General features: G+C 40.7%; 1 non-coding gene across 1 annotated transcript; it reads left to right on the top strand.

Annotated features, from left to right (window-relative positions):
* Positions 1-317: 317 nt before the first annotated feature.
* On the top strand, positions 318-392 carry Trnat-ugu (transfer RNA threonine (anticodon UGU)). The gene has a single exon. It is a non-coding gene; the product is annotated as a tRNA-Thr (tRNA).
* Positions 393-12,740: the final 12,348 nt, after the last annotated feature.

Here is a 12,740-nt window from a genome sequence, read left to right as displayed (position 1 = left end):
CCGCTCGGCCACATCGGCCGGTCTATCATGTATTCTAGAAGAGCTGCACGGTCGTCAGTGGCACCTGTTCTTTCTAGAACAGTTACTATCTTCATATCTATGGTTAAACGTCACCCAGCCATTGACCTTCGTCTGTGCGAATGCGCACAGGCTACCGGAAATCTTACGGGAATCGTCACCTTAGTGTGAGCCAGTAATGAGTGGATGGACAAATACCTATTAAGTACATTACGTAATCGGATTGTGGGCGGTTCGGGGTGTGAGTCTCACGGGAAGCGTGCGAGGGATAAATTCCTGCAGTCGTGCTGTTCATTTGTGCCCTCGATAGCTCAGATGGATTGAGCGTCTGCCTTGTAAGCAGGAGATCCTGGGTTCGAGTCCCAGTAGCGGCACACTTTTCAGCTGTCCCCATCGAAGTATATCAACAACACCTGTCGGCAGCTGAGGGTTTCAATTAATTATCAGTTGTGAAGGTGATTCGATGAACCCTTTGCCAGGCACTTAAATGTGTTTTGCAGGGTATCCATATAGATGTAGATGATAACTCGTCCCGTGTCGCACGTGCTCAAAATGATTCATACTGCAGAATGCATGCAAACATACTCACCGAAAATACGGACGAATATCAAGTGCAGGCTGCCGAGTGCTGCATATCCAGCTTTGACAGATCGGCTTTTCCTGCCAAGAAGAACAGGAAGTTGCTGTCTAGGAACAATCAGAGGTAGAGGAAGGGTTGATAAATACTCCTTGACTTGCAGACTAAACGTAAATAACGAAAATACATTTTTGGTAAAAATTGGTCAAAACATAATCGGTTGCCCTCCGTATTGGATTAGCTGTTTTGAATATTGAAAATCTGACTTCAGATTCGTTTTCAGCGACATTAAAAATATATATGTAACACTCAGTTCATGCAAATCGAAGTAATAATATAACTAAATGTTTTCCCTAAACTTTGAACACATTTTTTTCGGGTAACTATTTTCTCAGAACGGCATGCAGCATAAATTAAAAGTGGTTCGTTCTCTTAACATCTACCTCTGACCCCTAAAAGTAAACACTTTTCTTAGGAACTTATAGCTATAATATGACATTTGTTAATATTAACTAATTTTTGTGTAGGCATAAGGAGTGAAACAAACCCTCAAAAATCGAATTCAAAGTTCGAATTAGCACTGTATCGTTAAATTTAAGGTTGTTTCATTGCGGTTAGGTATACGCTCCCATAAATTTTATGTTTTATCGACTGATGTTATCCATTTTCAATTTCAGAGGAATAATGTAGTATCAACTGATGTTACCCATTTTTGAATTCAGGTAACATATGAGGTGCCACACTGCACGCGCTCTGCGTACTCCAGTCTCGCAGGCCCTTGATCAAATGATAATTACGGGCGCCATTTTTTATTGAAAATCTAAAATTAAGCTCATAGTATTATCACTCGTAATTCCCAAACAGATCTTTCGAATGTATTGTCATTGTCTCAAAAAGAATTTCAAATGTACCCTTTTTTGCTCATTTGTATGAGAACCTGGCCGTAACGCCGGAACATAGTCACGAGATTTTTTTTCAGAGACGCTGTACGTTCGCGAGAAGACTTTCGTTCTGCGCGTGTCGAAGGACATTCCTCAGATATTACTGTGTGTGTGCTACTCAGTCGTGCCATTTAAGTGTACATCTTTGCATAGTTTTCCTTTCACGATGTAAACAGTGTTCCGCTCAGTTGCTAACTGGCCAGTGAGTGGTTCCGAAGGTATCGGATGTGCGGTGCGTTCGGTCTGCTAGGACAACAGCAGACTAGCGTGGTGCGATGGCAGAAGCAGACACTGAGGGAGCTAGCTGCTGGGACGCCAGCGAACAATTTATGCCAAGTAAGACGAAGAGGACTATTCTAAAATTACGAGCCGTCTCAAAAGTGTTTACCATTGGTAAATCTTGCTGTTGAGTCTGACAAAACTGGCAGTTTTGCCTAGAGATACATTAGAGAGAGCTACAGGAAATCCCCCCACCCCCCTCAATGAATTTTTGGTTGTGATGACAGGCCGATTGGTAGTGTAGCCCGAGATCTAAGTTAGGTTGGAAGGTGGTAATTTGATTGAGAGTTGTTTACGCCAACGATTATGAATGCCGACTAAACGTTGTGCGAGCAGATTGCCCTGTAGCGTAGCCTAGCGTTTCCGTCCGCGCCACATTTAACACACTTTCTCTAACTGTGTACAAAAGTCTCACAACAGCCACGATAACTACGTTTCTGGTGGGGGGAGGGTAGAGTCCACTATGTAACTTTCACTGCAAATTTTAGTAACCGCATAAACTAACCGAAATAGAAGCGTAATTTTAACTATATTTCCTTTTGTGGGAAAATAATGGTTCTCCTCTTTCGGCAGCAACTGTAATATGTAGGCGACTTATTAGTTTTTTTTAAACTCTGAATCATGATCTCAATAGACGCAGTGCTTTTTTTACGTTACTTGATTTGTGGTCTATAGTAAACAATGCAACGAATTGGTAAATTCTTTGAAGTTTGACGTGTGTTACATAGACGACGTCTGCAATGTTCGTAAGGCCAAGTTTGCATATATTCGGTGTCTGTTTTTTTGGCCATGTACTGTATAATTAAGGGGAGGAGGATTATGTTCAAGGAGCAGTGCATTAGCAGTCTATGGAGAAATTGAGAATTTGGATGTAACGAACGGCATGCTCGGGCAGTTCGTGATATTCTGTTGACCACTGTGTAATTCGGACACAGTGATCATTGCCTCTCCCTAGTAACCAGGGGACTCGGGTGCTAATCCTGGTCTGGCACAAATTTTCAACAGTGCCCATTGACTAAAGTCTGTGCCCATTGTCAGCTAATATCATTGTTTCGGTGTTAAATAGTATTTTGTTCGCGATACGTGGTTTAGCTTTTTCATGGATAACAGCTTTGAAAAGCGTACAGGTTATATTGATATTCGCTCGTCGTTAGTCCAAGGCAACTATAGCGATTTATAAACACAATTGTAGTTCGTATTAAGCCCACATACGTAATTGTGTCCTGTGTTTCTTTACCAAGAACTACTCCGTAAGTAATTCCCCTGTAGTGGTATTTTGTTATAGTATTTTGTTTAAATATTTATAGACTGCAGGCTTGGATGAAATATGAAACACATATCCGAAGTTCCTGTTGATATTGCAGATACTGTTTCATCCGTACTAGGGGCCAAAACATTTCATCAAATACAGAAGGACACAATTTGTCTCGAGATTTAGCAATTTTTCGTAATAGAGGCCTTGCGTCGATATGTTTTTCTCTAATTCTTGTTTGGATTTAATCTTAAAACACACTAACTCTTCCACCACTTATTCGATATGTGTTTTCATCCCTTTCGTAGCCTAGAGTTCCTAAACGGTCGATAATATTAATAATTTCCTTTCTCAATTTTATTTTCTGTAAAATCTCCTGTTTATGGTTATTGCTAACATGTTTCACGTTCTCACTTTTATTATTTTTATATTTCTAGTTTTGTGCCTTGTAGCCAAATTTTCTTTGAATCTGGTTTTTAATTCTGAAATAGTAACAGTTGAAGGTCAAGAGAAGATTGCGGTCTATTTGAGGAGAGTGGCTTGGAGATTTTTTATAACAGACGTATACAGGTCATGGGGATCCTTACCTATATACATTTACTTCGAGTGTGATGTAGCCCATTCTCTTGTCATGATCTCGGCTGTATCGTAGCACATTGTCTCGGTTAGGTTGGAGATTTCTGTTGAGAGTTGCCGAAGTCAACGAAAGTGATTACAAAGTAAAGACTGTGCTAACAGAACGATCTGTAGCGTAGTCCAACACGTTCTTTCTGTCCTTTTAAAGCCTCTTTTAATTAAAAATAACTAAAGCTGCAAGATACAATCACAAAAACTGTATTACGTAATAGAGTAATCCCAGACTATTGTTGTGTAAGTTGTGTGCGTACACTATTTTTTTTGTTAGTGAATATACACTTTTTTACTCATTTGCTGGGTTTCAGTTTTCCCCGTTTTCTGGCAAAAAACCTTTTCCTGTGAAGGGCCCATTAGCTTGTCGGTTATATTTGTGACATTCTCGACGGTCAGTAATTTCGTGATAGTCCATCCACCGGCGTCATTGTTAACATCGGATATAGATTTAAGTATTAGGAAGGCTAATATGAAGCTAATGCATGAGTAGGTCTAATAATTAATAAAAATAGGAATGCGGGTAAGCTACTACATACAGCATAGTGAACACATTGTTGTGGCCAAGATAGCCACGAATCCCACGCCTACCAAAGTCGTAAAAGTAGTCCTCAGATGATGAAGAAATTGATGGAATGTGTGATGAGATAAAAGAAATCATTCAGATAGTGATGGGAGATGAAAATTTAATATTAATGGGTGACTGGAATTCGACAGTAGGAAATGGAAGAAAAGGAAACGTAGTAGGTGAATATGGAATGGGGGTAAAAAATTAAAGAGGAAGCCGCCTGGTAGGCTTTTGCCCAGAGCATAACTTAATCATAACTAACACTTGGTTCAAAAATCATGAAAGAAGGTTGTATACGTGGAAGAGACCTGGAGATACTGCAATATTTCATATAGATTATATAATGGTAAGACAGAGATTTAGGAACCATATTTTAAATTGTATGACATTTCCATGGGCAAATGTGAACTCTGATCACAATATATTGATTATGAACTGTAGATTAAAACTGAAGAAACTGGAAAAAGGTGGGAATTTAAGGAGATGGGACCTGAAAGAACTGACAGAATCAGAAGTTGTACAGTGTTTCAGGAAGAGCATTAGGGAACGATCTACAGGAATGGGGGAACGTAATACAGTGTGATGGGGGATCTGAGTGGTGTACTGTCAAGGGGAGGGGGTTCCTCAGGGATCAGTGTTGGGGCCGCTATAGTTCCTTATTTATATAAATGATATGCCCTCAAGTATTACGGGTAACTCTAAAATATTTTTGTTTGCTGATGACACTAGCTTGGTAGTAAAGGATGTTGTGTGCAACATTGACTCCGTTTCAAGTAGTGCAGTACATGACCTCAGTCCATGGCTTGTAGAAAATAAACTAACGTTAAATCACAGTAAGATTCAGTTTTTACAGTTTCTAACACACAATTCAACAAAACCTGACGTTTTAATATCACAGCATAGGCATATGATTAGTGAAACTGAACGGTTCAAATTCCTAGGTGTTCAAATAAATAGTAAGGTGTTGTGGAAAGCCCACGTTCAGGATCTTGTTCAAAGACTTAATACTGCCATTTTCACTATTCGAACGGTACCGAAAGTGAGTGATACTTCGCCAAGTAAATTAGTCTACTTTGCTTATTTCCATTCACTTATGTCGTATGGTATTATGTTTTTGGGTAACTCTTCCCATTCTAGAAGGATATTTTTGGCTCAGAAACGAGAGGTTCGGGCAAAAAGTGGTGTGAGTTCACGAACCTCTTGTCGACCTCTGTTCAGGGAGTCTGGGTATTTTGACATTGGCCTCTCAATATGTATATTCCTTATTGTCGTTTCTTGTTACCAATATTAGTTTATTTCCAACAATAAGAAGCTTTCACTCGGTTAATACTCGGGAGAAATCAAACCTCCATTTGGATCGGACTTCCTTAACTCTTGTGCAAAAATGTGTGCAGTATACTGCTGCATCCATTTTCAATAAGCTGCCACTCGAATTCAAAAATCTTAGCAGTAATCCACGCGCTTTCAAATCGAAACTGGAGTGTTTCCTCATGGGTCACTCCTTCTATTCTGTCGAGGAGTTAATTGAAAAATTAAGCTGATTCTCATTGTACTGCTGATAGCGTTTGCTTAAACTTATGGACTGATTTTCTCTCAGGTTCATGAACATGTATTTTTATCTGTTATTACTTTTATGTTGTAAGTTCATGTGTCGCCCTAACCGCCGTCTGCTTCACGTCTGCTGTGCAGCGAGCTACCTTAATTTAAGAATTAACTGTATTTTTCTTACTTGTCACTTCTTCTTCCGTGTGTTTTTGCTTTTGCTGCCTCGGAGTGTAGCGGCAGTGGGGAGTCTAGTGCGTCGCATGGTGCACCCCAGGTGTTAGATGCTTCACCCACTGTCCCTGCTGTCGAGACATCTTCGCGGGTACCGGGCGCGGCTGGCCACCCTCTCCCCAAGGGGAGTGGCGGGTTCAGCGGCGTTCGCGGCGCACGAGGCGGAGGGTCAATGTAGAGGCTGGCCGTTTGGCATCGCCCGCTCTGCCTGTGAATGGACATGTGGCTGCTCCTTCAGCAAGGTCCGAGCAGGCACACGGGGGGAGGGGTTTATTAGTTATTGGGAGCTCCAACGTTAGGCTGGTGATGGAGCCCCTTAGGGAAATAGCGGAAAGGTCGGGGAAGAAGGCCAGTGTTCACTCTGTGTGCTTGCCGGGGGGTCTCATCCGAGATGTGGAGGGGGCCCTACCGGCGGCGATAGAGAGCACTGGGTGCACCCGACTGCAAATTGTTGCTGATGTCGGCACCAATGACTCCTGCCGTCTGGGTTCAGAGGTCATCCTCAGTTCGTACAGGCGGTTGGCGGAGTTGGTGAAGGCGGAAAGCCTCGCTCGCGGGGTGGAATCAGAGCTAACTATTTGTAGTATCGTTCCCAGAACCGATCGCGGTCCTCTGGTTTGGATCCGAGTGGAAGGCTTAAACCAGAGGCTCAGACGATTCTTCGGAGAGCTGGGGTGCAAATTTCTCGACCTCCGCAATGGGGTGGAGAAATGTATGGTCCCCCTGAATAGGTCAGCCGTGCACTACACGCCGGAAGCGGCTACGAGGGTAGCGGAGTACGTGTGGAGTGCACATGGGCTTTTTATTAGGTTAGAGAATTCCCTCCCTAGGCCCGACAAGACGCCTCCTGAGACGCGGCAAGGCAGGAGTAGGCAAAATGCGACAGGGAATAACAATATTAATGTGCTAATAGTAAACTGCAGGAGCGTCTATAGAAAGGTCCCAGAACTGCTCTCATTAATAAACGGTCACAACGCCCATATAGTACTAGGGACAGAAAGTTGGCTGAAACCACATGTAAACAGTAATGAAATCCTAAACTCCGATTAGAAAGTATATCGCAGAGAAAGGCTGGACAGTAAAGGGGAAGCGTGTTTATAGCGATAAGAAGTGCAATAGTATCGAAGGAAATTGACGGAGATTCTAATTGTGAAATGATTTGGGTGAAGGTCACGGTTAAAGCAGGCTCAGACATGGTAATTGGATGTCTCTATAGGCCCCCAGGCTCAGCAGCTGTTGTGGCTCAGCACCAGAAGAATAATTTGGAAAATATTTCGAGTAGATTTCCCCACCATGTTATAGTTCTGGGTGGAGATTTTAATTTGCTGGATATAGACTGGGAGACTCAAACGTTCGTAACGGGTGGCAGGGACAAAGAATCTAGTGAAATATTTTTAAGTGCTTTATCTGAAAACTACCTTGAGCAGTTAAACAGAGAACCGACTCGTGGCGATAATATATTAGACGTTCTGGTGACAAACAGACCCGAACTATTTGAATCAGTTAATGCAGAACAGGGAATCAGCGATCATAAAGCGGTTACTGCAACGACGATTTCAGCCGTAAATAGAAATATTAAAAAAGGTAATAAGATTTTTCTGTTTAGCAAAAGTGACAAAAAGCAGATTACAGAGTACCTGACGGCTCAACACAAAAGTTTTGTCTCAAGTACAGATAGTGTTGAGGATCAGTGGACAAAGTTCAAAACCATCGTACAATATGCGTTAGATGAGTATGTGCCAAGCAAGATCGTAAGAAATGGAAAAGAGCCACCGTGGTACAACAACCGAGTTAGAAAACTGCTGCGGAAGCAAAGGGAACTTCACAGCAAACATAAACATAGCCAAAGCCTTGCAGACAAACAAAAATTACGCGAAGCGAAATGTAGTGTGAGGAGGGCTATGCGAGAGGCTTTCAGTGAATTCGAAAGTAAAGTTCTATGTACTGAATTGGCAGAAAATCGTAAGAAATTTTGGTCCTATGTCAAAGCGGTAGGTGGATCAAAACAAAATGTCCAGACACTCTGTGGCCAAAATGGTACTGAAACAGAGGATGACAGACTAAAGGCCGAAATACTAAATGTCTTCTTCCAAAGCTGTTTCACAGAGGAAGACTGCACTGTGCTTCCTTCTCTTGAAGTCGCATAGTTGACAAAATGGTAGATATCGAAATAGACGACAGAGGAATAGAGAAACAATTAAAACCGCTCAAAAGAGGAAAGGCCGCTGGTCCTGATGGGATACCAGTTCGGTTTTACACAGTGTACACGAAGGAACTTGCCCCCCTTCTTGCAGCGGTGTACCGTAGGTCTCTAGAATAGCGAAGCGTTCCAAAGGATTGGAAAAGGGCACAGGACATCCCCGTTTTCAATAAGGGACGTCGAACAGATGTGCAGAACTATAGACCTATATCTCTAACGTCGATTAGTTGTAGAATTTTGGAACACGTATTATGTTCGAGTATAATGACTTTTCTGGAGACTAGAAATCTACTCTGTAGGAATCAGCATGGGTTTCGAAAAAGACGGCCGTGTGAAACCCAGCTCGCGCTATTCGTCCACGAGACTCAGAGGGTCTTAGACACGGGTTCACAGGTAGATGCCGTGTTTCTTGACTTCCGCAAGGCGTTTGACACAGTACCCCACAGTCGTTTAATTAACAAAGTAGGAGCATACGGACTATCAGATCAGTTGTGTGCTTGGATCGAGGAGTTCCTAGATAACAGAACGCAGCATGTCATTCTCAATGGAGAGAAGTCTTCCGAAGTAAGAGTGATTTCAGGTGTGCCGCACGGGAGTGTCATAGGGCCGTTGCTATTCACAATATTCATAAATGACCTGGTGAGTGACATCGGAAAGTCTCTGAGGCTTTTTGCAGATGATGCTGTGATGTATCGAGAGGTTGCAATAATGGAAAATTGTACTGATATGCAGGAGGATCTGCAGCGAATTTACGCATGGTGCACGGAATGGCAGTTGAATCTCAATGTAGACAAGTGTAATGTGATGCGAATACATAGAACGATAGGTCCCTTATCATTTAGCTACAAAATAGCAGGTCAGCAACTGGAAGCAGTTAATTCCATAAATTATCTGGGAGTACGCATTAGGAGTGATTTAAAATGTCGACTGTCAATGGTAAGAAAAGTGTTTCTAAAGAAGAAAAATTTGTTAACATCGAGTATAGCTTTAGGTATCAGGAAGTCTTTTCTCCGAGTATTTGTATGGAGTGTAGCCACGTATGGAAGTGAATAATGGACAATAAATAGTTTGAACAAGAAGAGAATAGAAGCTATCGAAATGTGGTGCTACAGAAGAATGCTGAAGATTAGATGGGTAGATCACATAACTAATGTGGAGGTATTGAATAGGATACTGGAGAAGAGAACTTTGTGGCACAACTTGACTAGAAGATGGGGTCGGATGGTAGGACACGTTCTGAGACATTAAGGAATCACCAATTTAATATTGGAGGGCAACGTGAAGGGTAAAAATCGAGGAGGGAGACCAGGAGATGAATACACTAAGCAGATTCACAAGGATGTAGGTTGCAGTTGGTACTGGGAGATGAAGCTTCCACACGATACAGTAGCATGGAGAGCTACATCAAACCAGTTTGTGGACTGAAGACAACAACAACAACAACAACAACAAGGTATTTGTCTCATGTGTAACCTTCAACAGAAGTGGGGCAGACAAGAGGGTTAGATTATATGTACTTTCCATTGAAATTGATCCATAATGGGGAGATACTCAATGGGAAAATAATATGCTAATTTATTATCCACAGACCGCAAATGGACTGATCATGAACGAGGAATGAAAATTTGGTCACACTTCTGATAGTACACGTATTATTTGACCCCCCCCTCTCTCTCTCTCTCTCTCTCTCTCTCTCTCTCTCTCTCACACACACACACACACACACACACACACACACACACACACACACTCAATCGCGCGCGCGCGCTTGTTCTACTAAGTAATTCAATTCATTAATGGTGTCGGAAGAGATGGTTAGCAAGAAATCCTTTAGGCTCCTCGTAAACTGAAATCTGTCAGTAGTAAAGTTTTTTATGGCTGCCGGCAAGTTATTGAAAACATCGTTCTCCTTAATGATGGAGACTTTCTTGCACCAAAGTAATTAACTTACCAATTTTTGTGGAGATTATTCACTTCTAGTTATGACTTCATGAAATGAGCTGTTGATTTGAAAATATTCATTTGTTTTTAAACACAATATTCACGGGGAGAACGTATCTTCCATCTCCACCATGTTAACTGATCTATTTATATGACCCTTATCCTAAGTTGTGTTATATTAACGGTAAAACACAAAACATTTCTTACATGCATTGCCACTATTTTCCAACAAGCTGACAATTTTTCATGAATAATATATTAATAGTGAAATTTTTAGAAAAATTTTGAAAGACAGGTTTTGCGGGCAAATTTCAAAAATTAAAAGACCATAGTGTTCATTATAATACAATTTCTCCATGGTTTTTAATTCCTACTCCGAAGTTTTCTTTTGTTTCCTTTACTGATTGCTCAGCAAACAGATTGAATAACATCGGGGATAGGCTACAACCCTGTCTCACTCTCTTCCCAACCACTGCTTCCCTTTCATATCCCTCGACTCTTCATGCCCTCGAGTAAGAAAACTGGTCGTTAGAATTCCATGGTTCTGGGATAAATGGTTTGAGAGGAAAGGTACATTTAGTTAGAAAAGTTACGGAAAATTTAAAGTTGTATTGCACTTACCGTCGTACATGCACTCATTTAAATTCATAGTTTCTTTCACTTTCCAATAGTACGCATGCTGTACATAAACATAACATTTGTTTCATGATATTTACTTTTTTATTTCTTGCAAGTCTTCTAGAACTTCTTTCGAAAACTTTGTGGGTAGATCTTGGCATTTGTTTTGTTCAGAAACGTTATTACTCTAGCAAACAACTGACTACGAGACAAGAAAAAATGTATTCAATAGGTGAAAGCTCAAAGCTACGGGTAAAATGTCCCTAGGCTTATCTCAAAGAAGAGATGGCACAGAGAAACAAGTGGGCATGTCTTACATAGCAAGCTGCCATTTAAACCGACATTTAGAACCTTCAAATACGGATTTGGACTAAAATACTTTCATATTCACACTAAGTGTAAATGAAACTGGTACAATCACCAATAAACAAAATTATTTTCATTGTTTTCGGGGTTCCTTTTGCCTTTCGGAATAAATATATTGCGAATCAGTAGTTAACATGCCTGGTTCCCCAAACAGGAGACGACTAGAAACTTCCGAAATGTGGTGGTGTAGAAGAATGCTAAAAAAGTTTTGATCGAATAGCTCATGAGGAGATACGAAATCAGATTAGGGAGCAGAGAAATTAATGGCACAAATTGACAAAAAGAAGCGATCGTGGGTAAATGTCATATTTCGATTCCACCCATCCGCTGTGACCCACGACGTTCTGCATGACGTTGATTAGTTGCATTTCGAAGGATACCAGTGGCCTTATTAAATGTTAACTGCGATTGCCTTCGTTTCTAGAGCAATTTATAATGTTCGTTAACTATGATTTTTTTCGGAATATATCGTGATGAACTCTGGGAGGAACCACAGAACACAGCTTAAATTGTCGTTGAAGAAACGAGTAGTGATTGTATTTTTATCTTTCTTATCCGACACGTTGGGGAATCCAAGGTATAATGGGGTACACAGTTGAAAACTTTGATTAAATGTACAAAATTGATAAATAAGAGAGTTACAAATTTTTATATGAACACATTATGATGTATTAATCACAAAAATACAAGAACATTGCCATAAAATAAAACAACAATATTTTCTCACTCAAAAACAGAAATTTATAACATTTGCACGCGTCACAATGGGGTGGTAAATACAAGTGATTACAAAAACGTATAAAATTATCCGAAATGCAGAAAATATTGGCTTGCTCGTTATTTTTTTTAGTTTAAAGTGAGTATTAATGTCAAACTACAGTTTTCATGAATCGTATCCTTTTCTTGAGGCTGTTTACAAAATTTACACACGGGGAGACACTCATCATCTTCGCTATCTATTCCTGCACAAGAATCGTGTGTCAGTTTTTTGCAGGTGGAACAAGCGACCCAACTTCCAACTGATATTGAATATAACCCACCACAATATACAAATTGACAGTCAGAACTTTCCTCATAATCACTCTCGTTAATATTGTATTCTCTCTCCTTTTTTCCATTTACCTTCAGAATCTTTCTCTCTTTTTTGAGTTCTTAATTTTATTCTCTTTCGCAGAAAGTTTTCTGTTTGCTCTTTCTTCTTTGTCAATGTTCTTTTTTCTATTTCTCCCATTAATGACTTTTAACTCTTTTTTTGTACGGCGAATCAGTTAAAACAACGTTGTTCCCCCTTTTCAGTCTCGCTCTTTTCTTGCTTTCGTTAACTTTTGACAAGAAAATCAGAATCTCAGGTGAAATATGAAATGAGGAGGTTGTGTTGTCAGTTGTCATCCAAGAGCACCCAAGATTAGAACAATTAGCCCCAATAACTTTGTTATTCTTAGGCGGCAGTTCATTGTAACAATTCGCTGAAACCTCGTCCCCTTGATTATCCAGCCCGTTTGAGTCGTCTTTTTCAGCTGGTGTGCTAGTTGGAGGCAATTCCAATTGTTCAGATATAATAACCTCTTTATCTGACG

Source organism: Schistocerca gregaria, unplaced genomic scaffold, assembly GCF_023897955.1.
Source record: "Schistocerca gregaria isolate iqSchGreg1 unplaced genomic scaffold, iqSchGreg1.2 ptg000418l, whole genome shotgun sequence".
NCBI classification, from domain to species: domain Eukaryota; kingdom Metazoa; phylum Arthropoda; class Insecta; order Orthoptera; family Acrididae; genus Schistocerca; species Schistocerca gregaria.
Note: the sequence above shows the minus strand (reverse complement) of the source record. Positions and strands in the feature narration are given on the sequence as shown.